The 19,637-nt window shown below is 39.6% G+C and overlaps 2 long non-coding RNA genes across 5 annotated transcripts in view; one reads left to right on the top strand and one right to left on the bottom strand.

Annotated features, from left to right (window-relative positions):
* Positions 1-19,637, top strand: part of LOC134809867 (uncharacterized) — an 83,845-nt gene that overhangs the window by 11,131 nt on the left and 53,077 nt on the right. The gene's annotated exons all lie outside the window — the stretch shown is intronic.
* The window catches only part of LOC104005991 (uncharacterized), a 44,678-nt gene that overhangs the window by 9,471 nt on the left and 15,570 nt on the right, over positions 1-19,637 (bottom strand). For 2 of the 4 annotated variants that reach the window (XR_679502.3, XR_001716769.2), the window contains exons 2-3: positions 12,598-12,746; positions 12,209-12,390 (exon numbers count right to left, since the gene is read on the bottom strand). This is a non-coding gene — a long non-coding RNA (uncharacterized LOC104005991). Of the gene's footprint in view, positions 1-6,012; positions 8,270-12,208; positions 12,391-12,597; positions 12,747-19,637 lie in introns of those variants that run through there. The other 2 variants (XR_008547443.2, XR_008547442.2) reach the window with 2 other exon arrangements.

Genomic DNA, 19,637 nt, shown 5'->3' on the forward strand with positions numbered 1-19,637 from the left:
AGCGCTTCCTTCAGGAGCTCTTTTAGGGCAGGCCTGGTGGTGACAAAATCTCTCAGCATTTGCTTGTCTGTGAAGTATTTTATTTCTCCTTCACTTATGAAGCTTAGTTTGGCTGGATATGAAATTCTGGGTTGACAATTCTTTTCTTTAAGAATGTTGAATATTGGCCCCCACTCTCTTCTGGCTTGTAGGGTTTCTGCCGAGAGATCCGCTGTTAGTCTGATGGGCTTACCTTTGAGGGTAACCCGACCTTTCTCTCTGGCTGCCTTTAACATTTTTTCCTTCATTTCAACTTTGGTGAATCTGACAATTATGTGTCTTGGAGTTGCTCTTCTCGAGGAGTATCTTTGTGGCGTTCTCTGTATTTACTGAATCTGAACCTTGGCCTGCCTTGCTAGATTGAGGAAGTTGTCCTGGATAATATCCTGCAGAGTGTTTTCCAACTTGGTTCCATTCTCCCCATCACTTTCAGGTATACCAATCAGACATAGATTTGGTCTTTTCACATAGTCCCATATTTCTTGGAGGCTTTGCTCATTTCTTTTTATTCTTTTTTCTCTAAACTTCTCTTCTCACTTCATTTCATTCATTTCATCTTCCATCGCTGATACCCTTTCTTCCAGTTGATCGCATCGGCTCCTGAGGCTTCTGCATTCTTCACGTAGTTCTCGAGCCTTGGTTTTCAGCTCCATCAGCTCCTTTAAGCACTTCTCTGTATTGGTTATTCTAGTTATACATTCTTCTAAATTTTTTCAAAGTTTTCAACTTCTTTGCCTTTGGTTTGAATGTCCTCCCGTAGCTCAGGGTAATTTGATTGTCTGAAGCCTTCTTCTCTCAGCTCGTCAAAGTCATTCTCCGTCCAGCTTTGTTCCGTTGCTGGTGAGGAACTGCGTTCCTTTGGAGGAGGAGAGGCGCTCTGCTTTTTAAAGTTTCCAATTTTTCTGTTCTGTTTTTTCCCCATCTTTGTGGTTTTATCTACTTTTGGTCTTTGATGATGGTGATGTACAGATGGGTTTTTGGTGTGGATGTCCTTTCTGTTTGTTAGTTTTCCTTCTAACAGAAAGGACCCTCAGCTGCAGGTCTGTTGGAGTACCCTGCCGTGTGAGGTGTCAGTGTGCCCCTGCTGTGGGGTGCCTCCCAGTTTGGCTGCTCAGGGGTCGGGGTCAGGGACCCACTTGAGGAGGCAGTCTGCCCATTCTCAGATCTCCCACTGGGTACTGGGAGAACCACTGTTCTCTTCAAAGCTGTCAGACAGGGACATTTAAGTCTGCAGAGGTTACTGCTGTCTTTTTGTTTGTCTGTGCCCTGCCCCTAGAGGTGGAGCCTACAGAGGCAGGCAGGCCTCCTTGAGCTGTGGTGGGCTCCACCCAGTTCGAGCTTCCCGGCTGCTTTGTTTACCTAAGCAAGCCTGGGCAATGGTGGGTGCCCCTCCCCCAGCCTCGCTGCCGCCTTGCAGTTTGATCTCACCCTGCTGTGCTAGCAATCAGCGAGACTCCCTGGGCATAGGACCCTCCAAGCCAGGTGCCGTATATAATCTCGTGGTGCGCTGTTTTTTAAGCCTGTCGGAAAAGCGCAGTATTTGGGTGGGAGTGACCCAATTTTCCAGGTGCTGTCTGTCACCCCTTTCTTTGACTAGGAAAGGGAACTCCCTGACTCCTTGTGCTTCCTGAGTGAGGCAATGCCTCACCCTGCTTCGGCTCGCGCACAGTGCACGCACCCACTGACCTGCGCCCACTGTCTGGCACTCCCTAGAGAGGTGAACCCGGTACCTCAGATGGAAATGCAGAAATCACCTGTCTTCTGCATCGCTCACTCTGGGAGCTGTAGACCGGAGCTGTTCCTATTCGACTATCTTGGCTCCCCCCACCCCATAGTGTCTTTCTTAAAAGCAAAGCCAACTACGACCACCACCACAATTACTACTACTTGTTGCTATACATATTTACCCTGTGCCAGTGTCTTAATTCTTGCTGCTATAACAAAATATTATAGACTGGGTGGCTTATAAACAATAGAAATTTATTTCTCACAGTTCTGGAGGCTGAGAAATCCAAGATCAAGGTGTTGGCAGATTCAATGTCTGGTGAGGGCCTGTTCTCTGGTTCATAGATGGCACCTTCTCACCATGCCCTCACATGATAGAAGGAGTGAGAGGTCTCTCTGGTACCTTTTTCATAAGGGCACTAATCCCCACTCATAAGGGCTTTAAACCCATCACCTAATCACCTCCCAAAGGCTCCACCTTTAAAAACCATTACCTTGGGAGGCTAGAATTTCAACTTATGAATTCTGGGGAGACATAAATATTCAATCCATAGCATTGTATTCTGGCTTCCCCCAAAATTCATGTCTTTCCTACATGCAAAATACATTTATTCCATTCCAATAGCTTCAAAAGTCTTAACTTGTGCCAGCACTGACTTTAAAGTCTAAGTCCAATGTCTCATCTAAATATGATATTTAGATATCAGATGTGGGTGAGACTCAAGATATGATTCATTATGAGACAGATTCTCTTCTAGCTGTGAGACTATGAAACCAAACAAGTTATATGCTTCCAAAATGCAGTGGTGGAACAGGCACAGCAAGACATTCCCATTCCAAAAGAGAGAAATAGAAAAGAAAAAATGAGTGACAGGTCCTGGGCTAGTCTAAAACCTCAAGGCTTGAGAATGATTTTCTTTGACTCCAGGCTCTGTCCTCCAGTCTTACTGGGATGGTGACCCTGATCCCATGGCTCTATTGAGCATTGCTCTAGTCGGGGCTCCCTGTGGTGGCTGTACCCTATGGCACCTCTCATGAGTCATGAGCCTGAGGCTCTGAGCAGCTCCATCTTTCTAAATCTGGGTAGAGGCGGCCATACACCCATGGCTCATGCACTTTGTTATTGGCAGATATGGTACCTTGTGGATGCTGCCAAGATTTATTATTTGTGCCTTCCAGAAGGACAGCCACAGTGACTTGCACCACACCTTGTTGGAGGCTGAAAGAGTGAGGGTCGTGATCAACTCAGTATACCACTGGAGGCTATATGAGTAAGCAGCAAACTGTTGCTCATAAATGCAGAATTTTGGCAAACTGACAAACTGCATCTGCTACCCAGAAGGACTGCTGAAGGCAGTCATGACCCAGGCACAAGTGTTTCTTATGATTAGGCATAATTGAAGCCTGTTAGTAACAATATGAACCTGTGATCAATTAAGCAGCTGACCAGTCATTACCTCCTCCTTCCTGCTCATTCTACCCAATAAATAAGAAGGGCTGTGGAAGCTTGCGCAGCTGCCTTTGCTCTCTAGAAGCAGGGAGCCCTTATCCTCTTCTCTTCTTCTCTCTTCCTCTTCCCCATCCTAGCCTTTCCTTAAAATAGTTACTTTTGTTTTTTGTTATCATTTCTACGTTCGTCCCTTCATTAAGTCATAATGACAGTCTCAAGCAGTAACAGTAGTAAGTGCTGTAATGATGGTCTCAAGTAGTAACCATGGCAGTCATCACACACCTGGCCTCACTGGAGCCACACCTGGGTGGCTGAGAATTGCCACCCAGGAATTGCCACTGGAAAGTAGAGAGTAGAGCCTAAGAGAGTGCCAGGCAGCCAGTGCTGAGGGCCCACAGGTGTCTGAGGCTCTTTCTTTAAAATTGTTCTGTCCTCCAGGCTCTGAACTCTGGGCCTGAGAAGATAAAGGCAGCCTTGATGATCTTTGAAATGCTTTTGGGGTTACTTTTCCCTTGTCTCAGACAATAGGTCCTGGATGATCCATACTAATCTTCTTATCAAAAGGTTGCTTGGCCACACCCTATTCCTGAATATACTTTCTGATACTTTTAATACGGGTAGGCTGTGAAATTTCTTAACCTTTAAGTTCTGTTTCCCTTTTGATTAAAAATTCTGTCTTTAAATCATTTTTCTTTTCTTATATTTGACTATAAATATTCAAGAGGAGCCAAGCCATACCTTCAACACTTTGCTTAGAAATTTCCTCAAATATCCTATTCTTTGTGTGCAAATTCTACCTTTCACAAAACGCCAAGACACAGCAATTCAGCCAAGTTCTATGCCACTTTGTAACAAGGATAACCTTTCTTCCAGTTTCCAATGACATGTTCCTTATTTCTATCTGAAACCTTACCAGGATGGCCTTTACCATCCATATTTCTACAAACATTCTGTTCATGACCACTTAAGTATTTCCTTAGAAGATTGAGGCTCTTTATACAGCTTTCTTCTTTTCATCCTGACCCTCACAAGGGTCACCCTTAACAGTCCACCTGGCAATGTAGGCTATGTTTTAGCCTACCCCTCAAAACTTTTCTAGCGTCTACCCATGATCCCATTTCAAATCTGCTTCCATATTTTTAGATCTTTGTTACAGTAGCACCCCCAATTCTTGATTCCAATCTTCTTTGTGAATTTGAGCTGTTATAACAAAATACTACAAGTTGGGTAGCTTTGTAAAGCACATTAATCTATTTGTTACAGTTCAGGAGTCTGGTAAGTCCAAGGTCAAGGTGCTGGCAGACTTGATGTCTGGTAAAGGCTTGCTCTCTGGTTCATAGTGCTTTCTTGCTGTGTCTCCACATGGTGGAAGGAGTGAGGGGTCTCTCTCAGGTCTCTTTTTTTCATAAGGACACGGACACCAACCCCACTTATGAGGGCTATGTTCTTGTGATCTAATTACCTCCCAAAGGCCCCACCACTTAATACCATAACCTTAGGGGTTTAAAATTTCAACATATGAAATTTGATGGGACAAAAACGTTCAGACCATAGCAGCCTGATTCTGAATCAAGAGATTCATATATATTAACCCATTTAATCCTATTGCATGCTGTGTAGAAATAATTTGGCAGTATCTAGCATATGGTAATAATTTAATTAATGTTAACTTAAATGACTCTATTTTTGGATAAGGAAAAACTGAGGCCCACAAAGGTTAAGTATCCTGTACAAAGTTGCACAGTTGGTAAACAATGGCCCTAAGATCTGAATACAGGCCATGTGGTTATGTGGTTTAGCTCTTATCCATGATGTACTTTGCCTACCTGTGTAATGGTTGGGTTGTCTCAGTGTGTGTTTGTGGGCAGTACATGCTGAGTTTTAGTCTTTTGCAACTTGTTTCTGGCAATACTTAGAGGTTCTTTCTTTTTTATTCAAATTTCTATTTTAAGTCATTTTAGCTTTGGATTTCCAGTTGTGATTCCGCCCTAGAACCAATTCATGTCTTTCTCATTTAGGAAGGTCTGAGGATCTGGGATCTTGGAGGAGGAGGATTTTTTACTCATGGTGCCTGAGTGATGGATGCGTTTTCAAAGAGTTCCTAGAATTCCATCCTCATGAGCACAACTGGATTTGAAATTTAAATCATAGGGGTTTTCTATTTTGCATTTTGTGAAAATTTCAAATGTAAAGCTATTCCCTAAGTAGATAATGTCTTGGCATTCCCTCTTCTCTAGTCCAGGCTGCAACTTTTTGTTCACTTTGCTTTATTCCACAAAGATTTTATCTGTCAGGCTCTGTGCCCAGTAACATAGAGAAAGCAAACTGAAGGGGATTCAGACTCTATATTCAAGTCTCTGGGATATGGCAGATAATTCTTTCATGAATGAGGTAATATTTTACCCATGACTTGAAAGATGCTTGGATTTTGATAGAAGGAGAAGGAAGTATAGCTCAGAAATCCAGAACCACCTGAGCCTAGGCATGGAGGTGAGAAAGGTCAAGATGAGCTGAAGGAGGCAGAGGACATTTCAGATAAGCTTAAGATTTCTGTTTGCAGCAGAGGAAAATGGTGACTCTTTAAATTTTTGGATGCTCTTCTCTGAAGATAGGGTAGCCTCAGCAGGGGCTTTCCACTCAATCTCACCATTGGAAACCTTATTTTATTTTATTTTATTTTTTGAGACGGAGTCTCACTCTGTCGCCCAGGCTGGAGTGCAGTGGTGCGATCTCGGCTCACTGCAAGCTCTGCCTCCCGGGTTCACCCCATTCTCCTGCCTCAGCCTCCTGAGTAGCTGGGACTACAGGTCCCCGCCACCACGCCCGGCTAATTTTTTTTGTATTTTCAGTAGAGACGGGGTTTCACCATGTTAGCCAGGATAGTCTCGATCTCCTGCCCTCGTGATCCACCCGCCTTGGCCTCCCAAAGTGCTGGGATTACAGGCGTGAGCCACCATGCCCGGCCCGTTGGAAACCTTTACCTGTCACATCTCCTCAGAGGGTGAAGAGACCCTTCATGTCTCACGAAGTTAACAGTAAAAGCCAACGTTTATTGTTCACTGTCTTAGCCCGTTTAGGCTTCTATAACAAAAACACCATGGTCTGGGTGGCTAATAAACAACAGAAATTTATTTCTCACAGCTGTGGGGGCTGGGAAGTCCAAGCTAAAGCACCAGCAGATTTGGAGTCTGGAAAAGGCCCACTCCCTGGTTCACAGATGGTACCATTTTGTGTAACCTCATGTGACAGAAGGGACAAGGGAGCTCTCCAGGGCTTTTTATAAGGGCAGTGAGCTCATTTTTAAAGGCCTTGCCTCATGACTTAATCATCTCCCAAATGCCCCACCTCCAAGTACCATCAGATTGGGGTGAGAATTTCAACATATGATTTTGGGGACACAAATATTCAGTTTATAGCATGCACTTTCTGTGTGCTAGGGACAATGGTAAGCACTTTATATGTGTATTGCCTTTGAGCTAGTGTTGATTATTCCCATTTTGCAGGGGAGAAGCCAGTAGGTTCAGAGAAGTTCCAGGTCACAGGCCAAGTAAGGGGTGAAGTAGGCTTTCAACTCCAGGTGTGTTGGACTCTAAACCTTCTGCTTCTTTCACTACACTTTGGTACTAGAAGGAGATTTTCTAGGAATTGGCAGTGGAAAGAACACTGCTGTTGGCCTTAGAAGGCAAGCTTGGAGCTGTGGTGGTCAGTTCCCATTGAAGGCTTTAGAGCAGCACTGCTCTAAAATATGATTCCAGCCACATAGGCAATTTTAAATTTACTATTAGCCCCATTAAAAAAGGAAGAAGAAACATGTGGAGTTTGCTTTAATCATATATTTGATTTAACTCAATATATGTAAAATATCATTTTAACAGCAATCAATACTAAAAAAGTTATTAGTGGAAATATTTATATTTTTGTAGCAAATCTTTGAAATCCTATGTTCATTTTATGCATAAAGTACATCACAGTTTGGCCTAACCATGTTTTGAGTACTCAATACACACATGTGAGCAGTTGTTGCCTTCCTGGATATCACAGGTTTACAGGAAGCTTTAGTCATCATCGCCATGATAACAACATTTGCTAACTGTGATCAAACATTTATTAGGTGTTGGAACTTTTATTAGTTTGCTAGTGCTGCCATAACAAAAGACCACAGAGGAGGTGGTTTCAACAACAGAAATTCATTTGCTCAAAGCTCTGGAGGTGACAAAACCAAAATGAAGGTGTTGTCAGGTTTGATTTTTCCTGAGGCTTCTCTTCTTGGCTTGCAGATGGCTACTTGAGTCTCATTGTGTCCTCATATGGTCTGCCCTCTGTGTAAGCACATCCCTGGTTTCTTTCTGTGTGTCCAAGTTTCTTTTTATAAGGACACCAATCAGATTGGATTAGAGCCCAGTCTGACAGCCGTGTTTTAACTTAGCCACTTCTTTAAAGGCTGTCTGCAAATACAGTCACATTCTGAGGTACTGGGGCTAAGCTGTCAACATATGAATTTGATGGAGAGGCACAATCCAGCCTATAAAGACATCAAGCTATATATTTTATATAACAAGTTTAAATTTTCATAATTTAATGATTAGTACTATCAGTAAATGTATTTTACAGATATAAAATTTGCGGCAAAAAGAGATCAGGTATCTTCTTTAAGGTCATACAACTGGTAATGCAGAGCCAGAATTTATTTATACACAGTTTTGTCTGATAGGAGTCTTCATTCCTTTGCAAAATTCACTCCAGAAAATTTAAAATATAATTGGAAGCCTTGATAACAGACTAGACAAAGCAGAGGAATGAATTTCAGAGCCTGAAGACTGGTCTTTTGAATCAACCTAGTCAGGCAACAATAAAGAAAAAAGAATTTAGAAAAATGAATAAAACCATGAGAAATACGGAATTATGCAAAGTGACCAAACCTATGATTCATTGGCACTTTTTAGAAAGAAGAGAAAGTATGCATCTTGGAAAACATATTCGAGGGTATAATCCAGGAAAATGTCTCCAATCTCACTAGATGGGTTGACATGCAGATACAGGAAATCCAGAGAACTCCTGAAAGATACAAGACGACCATTCCAAAGGCTTGTACTCATCAGATTTTCCAAAGTCAACACCAAAGAAAAAATCTTAAGGGCAACTACAGAAAAAGGCCATATTACCTATAAAAGAAATTACATCAGACTAACAGTGGACTTCTTAGCAGACACCTTATAAGCAAGAAGAAATTGGGGGCCTATTTTTAGCATTTTAAAAGAAAAAGAATTCCAACCAATAATTTCATATTCTGCCAAACTAAACTTCATAAACAAAAGAGAAATTATAGTCTTTCCCAGACAAGTAATCTCTAAGGGAATTTGTCACCATCAGACTGGCTTTACAAGAGATGTTTAAGGGAGTTCTAAACATAGAAACAAAAAAATGATACTTCCTACCACAAAAATACATGTAAGTGCATTACCCACAGACCTCATAAAGCAACTACACAATCAAGACTACACAGCAATTAGCTAACAACACCATGTCAGGAACAAAACTTCACATATCAACGTTAACTTTGAATGTAAGTAGCCTGAATGCTCCACTTAAAAGACATAGAGTGAAAAATTGGATGAAAACCAAGGCTCAACCATCTGCTATCTTTAAGAGACCCAGCTCACATGTAATGACAGCCATAGGCTCAAAGTCAAGGGGTGGAGAGAGATGTATTATGCAAGTAAAAAACAGAAAAGAGCAGGGGTTGCTATTCTTGTATCAGACAAAACAGACTTTAAACCATTAACAGTAAAGAAGAAAAAAAGAAGGAAATTTCACAATGATAAAGGTTCCAATTCAACAATGTTTAATCATCCTAAATATATATGCACCAATACTGGAGCAACTGGATTTATAAAGCAATTACTACTAGACCTAAAAAAAAAAGACTTAGCCGCACAATAATAGTGGAGGACTTCAATACACCACTGACAGCATTAAATAGATCATCCATGAAGAGTCTTCATTCTTGCCACCCAAACTGGCCAAATGAAACATGGCTGCCTTCATGATAGGTATATTTGGGTGCAGCTAAGAGCCTGTTGCACTTTATTATCAGCTCCTCCTAATAGTATATGGAAAAGCAGCGCCATCAGGGAAAGGGATCCAGAAGGCTAGAGAAGTTGGGAGCACACGTGGGTTTTTATTTTTATTTTTCTGACAGGAACTTTGATCTTGGAATGGAGATACAGGTCTGGGAGGAGAAGGGCTGGCTGCGCCGATGGGGTTGAACAATAGGATTTGACATCCTGAGCAAAGGAGGAGATGGTGATGGCTTCTTGGGCTGGCTACATCACTGAAGATGAAGAATACACTTTTCCCCCTGAAGTCTAGCTGACCAAACACTCAAGGATATGAAATAAATACGGATGGTATTGTAGGAGGAATTGTGTCCCCCAAGATAATATGTTGTAGTCCTAACCCTGGAACCTGTGAATGTGACTTTATTTGGAAATAGGGCCTTCATAGATGTAATTAGTTAAGAAGAGATTATACAGAGTTAGTGAAGCTGTAAGTCCAATAACTTGTGTCTTTATAAGAAGGCCATGTAAAAACAGAGACACACAGGGAGAGCACTACATGAAGATGGAGGCAAAAATTGGGGTGATGCATCTATTAGTTTGATACAAAAGTAATTGTGTTTTTTGCCATTACTTTCAATGGTAATACATGCCAAGGAACACCAAGGATTACCAGCAAACACCAGAAGCCAGGAGAGAGGCACGGAACAGATTGTCCCTCAGAGCCTGCATAAGGAAACAAGCTTGCTGATATCTTGATTTTGTACTTCTGGCTTTCAGAACTGTGAAATAATACATTTTTGTAATTTTAGGTCACCAAGTTTGTGGACCTTTGTTACAACAGCCTTGGGAAACTAGTACAGATGGGAAGGGAGAAGTATTGATGGAAATAATTGCTTTGGATGATAATAAATATGACTCAGAGCGAAGAACAGAGGTGCAGGATGTGTCTGGGAACTTACAGGAAAGAAGACATTTAGAGGAAGATAGAAATTCTGGTCTTAGAATCTTCACACAATTGCCTGGGGCATAATATATAAAATAAAGTAATGACAAAAGGTGGTAGGTGTGATATTTCAAAGTCACCAAAAAGTGGGCTGGAAATTACTATTTGGTATAAACGGAAACAAGAATATACCTATTACATCGGGAGGAAATTGTGTTAACAAGAACAAAAGACAGATTTATGGAAATCAGAGGGCCTGAGAGGGGAATCAGGCCAGCAAAGCTTAGGGTGAGGATATAAATAAAGATGCATTGAAGTGATGTTCTTAAAGGTATAATAAAAAGCCATGTGAACCTTGGAATGAACTGATGTCTTTGTTTCCTGTATCACAAGCTGGCTCAAAAGTAAGATTTTGTAGTAATGGAAACCATGTTAACTGTCCAGATATCTGCTACACGTTTTATCTGACCGAAAGTGGGAAAGTGTGACACGACTTTTTTTCTTTCTTTACTGATAATTTCATTTCACAATGGCCAATGGCAAAATAAATTTCTACTCTGGACTTAATTATGAGCTGTTAATTGGTTGGTGAAGTGGAGGTGACAGGAATCTTAAGAGAGCCAGATGGGATTTCATTTGGGGTGATATGACCTTACTGAATCTTTGAGCACTAATGAGAAGATAAGATAAACTTAGTCAGGATTGCACCCTAGACTTTGGAAAGAAAGGTTTAAAAAATTTTCAGAGAGCATCCTTATCTTTACTTCTTATTGGTGGATAATGTCAGATTCCATAGGCTTTCTTTCCCTCACTCCCTTCCTCTCACATACTTCTACTTTCAAGTGAATCATCAAGGAATATTAAACTTTAGCATTTAAAAGTTGAGATTTGCCAGGACTGGCATTTGAGGAAAAATGAAATTGGTGCTCAGCCAAAAGTCAGGCAGCCTCATGAAGCTTCTGCGCATGGCTGCATCCAGGTGGTGGCACTCCCACTGGGTGAACTCTTATTTGCTATATATCAAGGGTAGATGGTTGTGCTTGTCACATGCTGCTATCATGCTTGTTAGAGATAAATGGCAGCTTGTTTGTTTCATCAATGTTAATTTAGATTGTTGTACATTGTTAGCAAAATTTTATAGTGGTTTGTTACTTTTATTATGGGAAATGAAAAGATTTTTGTCGTTTATATTTTGAAACTATAGTCCTCCAATAACTATACATTATTATATATATTACCATAAATTAGAATGTGAAGTAGCAAGCTGCTATGGTTAAAGCAAAGGAATACATCATCTTCACCATCCTTAAATATTGTGCTGTACACATTTTGTTGCTAACACCAGAAGCAGATTAACAAGTGTGAATGTTGATCCTACCTAAGCTATTTAAACCTCACCTCTTTTGTCACTAAAATGGGAATAATAGGACCTATTTTAGTGAGGGTTAAATGACATCATGCATATGCAGTGTAGAAAATGTTCAATAAATAGCTAATAATTACTACTAGTTAAAGAGTGCTTATAATTGTCTAGGCACTATATGAAGTGTTTCGCATACGTTGACTAATCCTCAGAAAGCCACATAAGGTAAGTACTACTGTTATCTCTAATGGTAGTTAATAGTTGTAGATAATGGTAATTTTATAAATAAGAAAAGCCCAAGGCACAGGGCATTTAGGTTAACTCTCAAAATCACAGTTAGTAAGTGGCAGATTGGGTATTTGGACCCAGGAAGCCTGCTTGTAGGCATCTTACTGGTAACTAGTATACTGCCTCTGATAATAACAACAGCACACCCCTTTCTTTTCCAAAGGCGTCATACAATAAGTTGAAAGTGATGGCCAAGTGAATGGTCTCTATTCATTTGCAAACCATTTCTCTCCCTACTTTCTGTGGGCATCTGGAGGGGATGTGTCTTACCCCAGTTTTCAACACTAAGCTCAACCCTTGCTCAATGAATGAATGGCTGTCAATCTCATCCCCTTATTTACCTTTTCAATCATGGTATTTTTGTTAATGATGCTAATAAAGCATTGTTCCATCTGGGAACACCACCTGGTTGGAAGTCTTTCTAGATTCCACTTTGAATCCAATGCTTCTTGCTTGAAGTATACTTTGTTGAAATTCCAGGACCTTAGGCTGCCTCTAGAACAGAAGCCATCCAGCTGTGCACCTGGAAAATACCATTTTCCACTTGTGTTTATCAGGAGCTCCCTGGTCATAGACTTTTTAAAAATGTAGGAGGTACAAGGGAAGGTTTCATGTATGCATGTATTTTGCAGTGGTGAAGTCTGGGCTTTTTGTGAACCCATCACCCAAAGAGTGAACATTGGACCCAATAGGTAATTTTTCAACCCTCACCTTCTTCCCACCCTCTCACCTTTTTGTAGTCTCCAATGTGTATTATTTCACTCTGTATATCCATGTGCACCCATTACTTAGCTTCCACTTATAAGTGAGAACATGCAGTATTTGACTTTCTGTTTCTGAGTTATCTCAGGATAATGGTCTCCAGTTCCATCCATGTTGCTGCAAAATACATAAGTTTATTCTTTTTAATGGCTGAGTAGTATTCCATGGTGTGTGTGTGTGTATATATATATATGTATATATGAACATGCTATAAATATCCTTATGTATGTCCTAAAAATGTTCATTGTTAAAATAACCTTTTAAAAGTACAGTTTCCACTTGTTAACAAAGCAACAGATGAGTATTTGTTTAGATTTTTCAGCTTTAATTCAAATATATGACATATTAGTAAAGCCCACATTGTAAAATTCATAATATTCTGTTTTTTTCTATATGCAAGCTGAAAAGGACATGTACAGTGTACATGTATATATGTGTATGTACACATATATACACACTGCACATATTTACACACATATATGTACATACCATACATATGTGCACACATATATACACACTGCACATATTTACACGCATATATGTACATACCATACATATGTGCACACATATGTACACACTGCATATATAACATGGTACATATGCACACACATGTACACACATATACACACTGTACGTATATACACACATATATGCACATACTGAACTTGCATATATATACACACACATATATATATACTGTATACACACAGGCATACACACACAAACACACCCTATATTTTCTTTATCTAATCCTCATTGATGGAAATTTAGGTTGATTCCGTATCTTTGCTATTGTGAATGGTGCTGTGATGAATATACAAGTGCAGATCTGATCATACATTTTTAGTCTTGAAATGAAACTTAGTGATAGGCCACAAGAGAAGAAATAGAGATCCAAAGATGTGAGGTTACTTTCTGGAGCTTACACAGTCAGGGGAAGATTACAGACTAGAAGCCAGGATGCCCAACACTGTACGTGTCTTTTTCAACTTACATATAGAAAGAAAACTTGGAATATTATGAACTTTACAAGATGAGCTTTACTAATACATCACAGAACATTTGAATAAAGCTGAAAAATCTAAACAAATATTTGTCTACTGCATTGTTAACAAATGGAAATCTGTAGTTTTAAGAGGGTATTTTAACAATGAACATTTTTAGGGCCTGTATAAGGACATTTATAGAATGCTTATGAACAATAAAGCTGAGACATTACAATTTAATGGCACTTGATGGGACCTCAAGTGAAAGTTCTGTACAATTAGCTTTGTTTTGCACATCATAAATCATGTAAGTGTTCTATAAAAGATCAAAGGAATTCAAAACATTTAAACTGTATCATTTGTTGAAGTCTGCAACCATCTACGAACCAAACTAGACAGTGCTTTAGGCAAACTCAAATTATTCCACTAAAGGAAACCGTAGAAAAGACAGTTTGAGTCAAGGACTCTGTTTGAATCAGGACCCATTAAAATATTTCTTTAACAAATGAGCCATTTGTGAAATTAGATTTCAAGCAAAATGGCTAGTCCACATTTTAAAATAAGTGGCTTAAGATTTTCCTTAGAAAAGAAGAGATTTGTGAATTTAGGGGAAAGATATTTTCTTGATGAATATATTAATAGCGGTCAAAGATAATAATTGATTAATCAATGCCAGGCATTTACTAGATAAATGACCCAGATACAATCTGTCATTCTTTCCTTAGAGCTGCCTCTGTCCTTTGCATATACTTCAGGTATGGCTGTAATCTCACCCTGAAAGTGTATATGGCCAATGAGCAACTTACGGGCAGGGATACTACATCTTTAATTTTTTGTTTTAACAGGCAAGGTGAATTATTCATGTCACATATGGAATCTGTGGCAGACCCAGGATTAGGACTCAGATCCTTTGACTCAAAGTTCTGTGGAAATAAATGAAGACCCCCCAAATGAGAATAAGCAAAGGCTATTTATTCAGAGCTCGCAATAGCAAGGGCGTCAACAACCATTGTCACTTGTTAAAAACAGGCAGAGTAATGAGAAAGTTTAATAGTGGAAAAAAGGGAAGACTTCAGATATGCCCTGGCTGGAGACTGTTGGCCCAGAAAAGCTGGAAGTGGCTAACCAGAAGTGAGCATCCTATGAGATTGGTTAGGGGTATGTATTTGACTTCTTTGGTTGGTCCTAAGTTGGAAGCAGGAATAAAAATTAGAGAAGCTGTCAGTTATTAATCAAGTCCTAGTTGTTTTGGGCCAATTGTTACAGGGGTTATTATTTGGCTTCCAGGACTGGTTGGTAGAGATATTAGATTGGTGCAAAAGTAATCACGGTTTTTGCTATTGAAAGTACTGGCAAAAAACCGCAGTTACTTTTGTACCAATCTAATAACTGTCTGACTTCCTGTAAGTGTGACTCATAGACAGCAGGCTGGCTTCCTGGGCTGGTTACTAGAGATAATGTGTGATTTCCTGAGCTGGTTGCTGCAGATTGTGCGTCAGAGTTCATATGGGCTCTTAGGACTCATTTTATCTACAGTCTGGCCATTGATTGCATATTCTGTCAGTTCAATTCTCTTCCTTCTAGATCAGGAGCCAGCAAACTTTCTGTAAAGAGCTAGATTAAAAAAAAGTATTTTCAGCTTTGCGAGCCTTACAATCTCAGCTGCAATTACTAAACTCTGTCACTTAAGCACAAAAGCAGCAGTAGACAATAGGTAAACAAATGGATTTGGCCATCTTTCAATAAAACTTTATTTTCAAAAACAAGCAGCAGGCTTTATTTGACCCTAGGGCCCCAGTTCACTGACCCCTGTTCTGGACTGAAGAATTTGCACAAAATCAACAAATGTGCAAATAGCAACTCTCTCCTCCTATGTTGTGATTCATTCCCTTTTGGTCTGTCTTAATGCTATTGAAGCTGTGATCATTGTAGTCTAGTTTCAAAGTGGCATCATATTAAAAAAACATAGTTCAACAACCAAAAATTTTTAAAAATATTATTTTTCCCCTCCTCTCAAAAGGTATTAGCACTCATTTAATTACTAAAGCAATACTTCTCATCATAGTTTCCTTCTGTCTCATTTCTCTATAGCCCATACTCCCATTTATAGCCCATATTCCCAATTAAGATCCTCTAGTTGCTAAAACCCCCAAAGAAAGCCTCTGCCATGCACAAGGAATCATCATTCCCTCAACACATCACATGGCAGGCAAGAGTAACCTTGTCAAATTGGCAAAGGTGGTCTGTCCTTAGCCTTGAACCCTTGTGTGTACAATATGGCTGCCATAGTTCCAGGAGTCACAAGGAGAAAAAATAGTATCCAGAGAAAGTAGAGGCCATTTCTTGCTTGTATCTCCTTAAGAGTGAAGAGCTCTCTCCCAGAAGCTTCGCAACAGACTCATCCTCATGTCTCATTTAGCCAATTGCATTACCTACTCACACCTATGTCAACACTGCCAAGGGTAATGGAATCACCGTGATTGGCTTAGATTAAGCAGAAGTCACCTGCTGAGGCTGGGGATGCATCCTGTCTTCTCTGATGTACATAGTTTTACAGGGGAGGGTAGATGTGAATGAATGAATTTGAGATTCTTTAGGAAGGTTGAGGAAGAGAGGGTTGATATTGAGAAGCCAACCAGTGGTATCTTCAGCAACAGGCAAAGGGGTAGGGAGAGAAAAGGGAGCAGGAGAAAGAAGAGGATTTATGAAGAGTCTGTCTTCAGGCTTTTAAACATTTTTCAAAGTAGAAACAATCAAGGATATCCTTTTTGTGGCAGATGGAAGGCCTGGCTCTGTTGATAAAGAGTTGACTCCCACCTTCCTCTCAACACATTATGTCATGCAAGAGCAGGTAAGAGCAACATTGTCAAATTGGCAAATATTGTCTCTCTTCTCTCCAGCCCAAATTTGATGTCTACTTTTACTCTTTCCATAAATCTCACCCTATTGTGCATTGAGTACCTTGTACACCCCACTGTGAATGTTTTGAGTGGAGGGAGCTCTGGATATGGAGATGGAAAGGCCATGGGCATGAATCCTGGCTCTGACACTTACTAGGTTATGACCTTGGACAAGTTACTTGACCACAATGAATATTAGTTACCCTGCATATACAGAGAAAAGATGTCTGCCTTTCTAGCTCATGCAGTTGTTATGAAGATTAATGAATGAAATCATTTTTCTAAAAGCACCTGGTACATATGCACTAAATAATATTTTCATTTTTCCTGTGGGTTAACCAAAGCTGTCTACTCATTTTTCCCTGAACTCACTCATTTTGTGATTTTCTATCTTCACATGTAGCTTATATCATTTTTTTTCTTTCTAGTCTGCGACTCTCTCCACCTGCAATGCCTTTCCCCCTCTTCTCCATCTTGGATCTGAACTAGTTCAGAACACAACACAAAACAGGAGTGATGATAAGGCCTGATGTACTAATTTATGATTAAAGATTAAGAACCAAGTATGATCTGAAATGTGAACAAAGAACTATAGGCAGACATCTTAGTCACCTATAATGTAACTGTTGGAAGTCTGGCTTGATTCAAGATTATTTATAAACCCCCTTTCCCTATTTCATACCAGGAGGACCATTCTCTGAAGGAGCTGCAGGACCTGTGGAATGGGGGGCATCATTGGAGAGACCTCATAATACCATGTAAAGCCCCCAAAAGTTAATATTGTCCAAAAGATACCAGAGTAGTGCAATCCAGAAGCTGTCAGTCTGAGATCAGGGGCCACATGAGACAATGGAATAGGAGCTCAGGATAACTAAGTGGAAGAGAGAAATTATAGTGGGAGCTTTTGGCTGCAGTATTGATCCCTACAAGTGTCATTTTTCTTCATGGGTGACTTATGTGTTATTTGAGCATGAATTTTCTCATCTTCAAAAGGGAGTCCATACCTAACTCTTATTTCTTATCTTCCATGAGAACGTAAACCCCAGAGAGGTAGAGTCAATATTTATTTTATTTATTAATTTACCAATTATATCTAACTCATAGTATACTACCTGGCATGTAATAAACACAGTAAATACCTGTTGAAAAATGAAAGAGTGTAAAATAAGAGGACATAGATGCAAATCTTTGTAAACTTAGGGCATGATACAAATTAAATATATTCTGTTCTGCTCACCTCCAAGAGCTTAGCGTAAATCTCTATATAGAACAGGTATGAAGCTGATGTTCACTGATAGGTCCTATGTCTTGTAAGGAATGTAGAGCATACTGTAAGGTTGTTTTCATCAAAATCTGAAATCTTTTAGAGCAGGAGAAGACCTGTCCTGTGTAAGACCATCATCAATGTCTTGCCTTCAAGTTGTTTACTGGCAAATGGCTTCCTCCAAATGCAGGGCAAACATTATTAATTGATTGTGATACTTTCCTTTACATGGCCTTCATGTTATTTTAAAACCATTTTTTATAGGCAGCTAATACCAATTGTTCAAAATTGGCACTTACATTGAAGATTATTTGCCATCCATAGTCTTAATTCAAGAGTACTCTTTTTTATTTTGCATGTTTGTTTATTTTCCTGAGGATCTCCATTAATAGAAACTCCACAGTCTCATTTGCTGATTATTCCTTTGTTCCCATTTTTTTGGCCATCAGAAAGTTTTAGTATCCAAGTATAAGCTCTCTTGCTGTAAAAATGGGGCCGTCCTTGTCCTTCAACTCAAACAAGTATTGCAAAGAAATATGATGTGCTTTGCTTCTAAGAAATAAGGGAGATATCAATGGGGAAATGAATCAATCCACCTCAGTGAGATTACTGAGAAGTTTCTGAGAAACAAGGCTGCATGCCTACAAGGGCCACACCTAGAACACCAGATTCACTTTTAAGTGCACTTTTCTGTTTCCATAACCTGCTACTCTTATCCACAGTTTTCATCTTGTAAAGCACTTTATAAACATTTACTAATTGATTTATTATTCTGGAACCAGTTCAGAACACAACACACAAGAGTGATGAAGAGGCCTGACATGCTAATTTATGATGAAAGATTAAGAACTGAATATGGTCTGAAATTTGAACAAAGAACTACAGGCAGACATCTTAGCCATCTATAATGACTTAGGAGTCTGTGAACTCCAAAGCAAGAGATAGATTATTTCACTTGGCCATCAGAGGTTTCAAAAGAGAAAGTTTATTTATTTCTTAAATGAAGAAAAATTTAGTCAGGCAGATTGATTCATTAGGGCTATGAGCTGTCCCAGGAAGCTGCAGATTCAAGGTGGCTGCAGAACCAAGGTTGAGAACAGAGAATGAAGCTCATTTACATTCAGAAATAAAACCAAAGCCTCTTTATACTCTGCTCTTCCCATTCTCGCTACACTGACCCATCTGTTGTTAATATATAATTTTGAGAAACTTTACCATCCTTATGTCTCTGGAAATAAACTGAGAATATGCAATGCTAAACCTAAGAAAGACTGCAATTTAATACACTGTTAAGAATACTCCGTGTTGGGGAACATCACACACCGGGGCCTGTCCAGGGGGGTGGGGGGCTAGAGGAGGGATAGCATTAGGAGAAATACCTAATATAGATGACGGGTTGATGGGTGCAGCAAACCACCATGGCACATGTATACCTATGTAACAAACCTGCACGTTCTGCACATGTATCCCAGAACTTAAAGTATAATTAAAAAGAAAAAAAAAAGAAAAAAAAGGAATACTCCCTGTCAAAAAGATTGTGTCTGTTGATTAGAGGCTTTAAAATGGGCATTTATATGACTAGTTCTTCCAGGGTTTTTGTTAGCAACTCTGATCTCAGGCCTATAGAAAATGTGTAATAATAGTATCAACAAAACTAGCTCATAGATTCTTTTTAAAATTTTTCTTTTAATTTATTATGTTATTTTCAATTGGCAAATCATAAATGTATACATTTCTGGGGCACAATGTGAAGTTTTGATATATGTATACAATGTGGAATGATTACGTCAAGCTAGTTAAGATATGTATTACCTCCCTGTCTTTTTTATGGTGAGACATTTAAAATTTGCTCTTAGTT

This window comes from Pan troglodytes, chromosome 3, assembly GCF_028858775.2.
Source record: "Pan troglodytes isolate AG18354 chromosome 3, NHGRI_mPanTro3-v2.0_pri, whole genome shotgun sequence".
Taxonomy (NCBI): Eukaryota; Metazoa; Chordata; class Mammalia; order Primates; family Hominidae; genus Pan; species Pan troglodytes.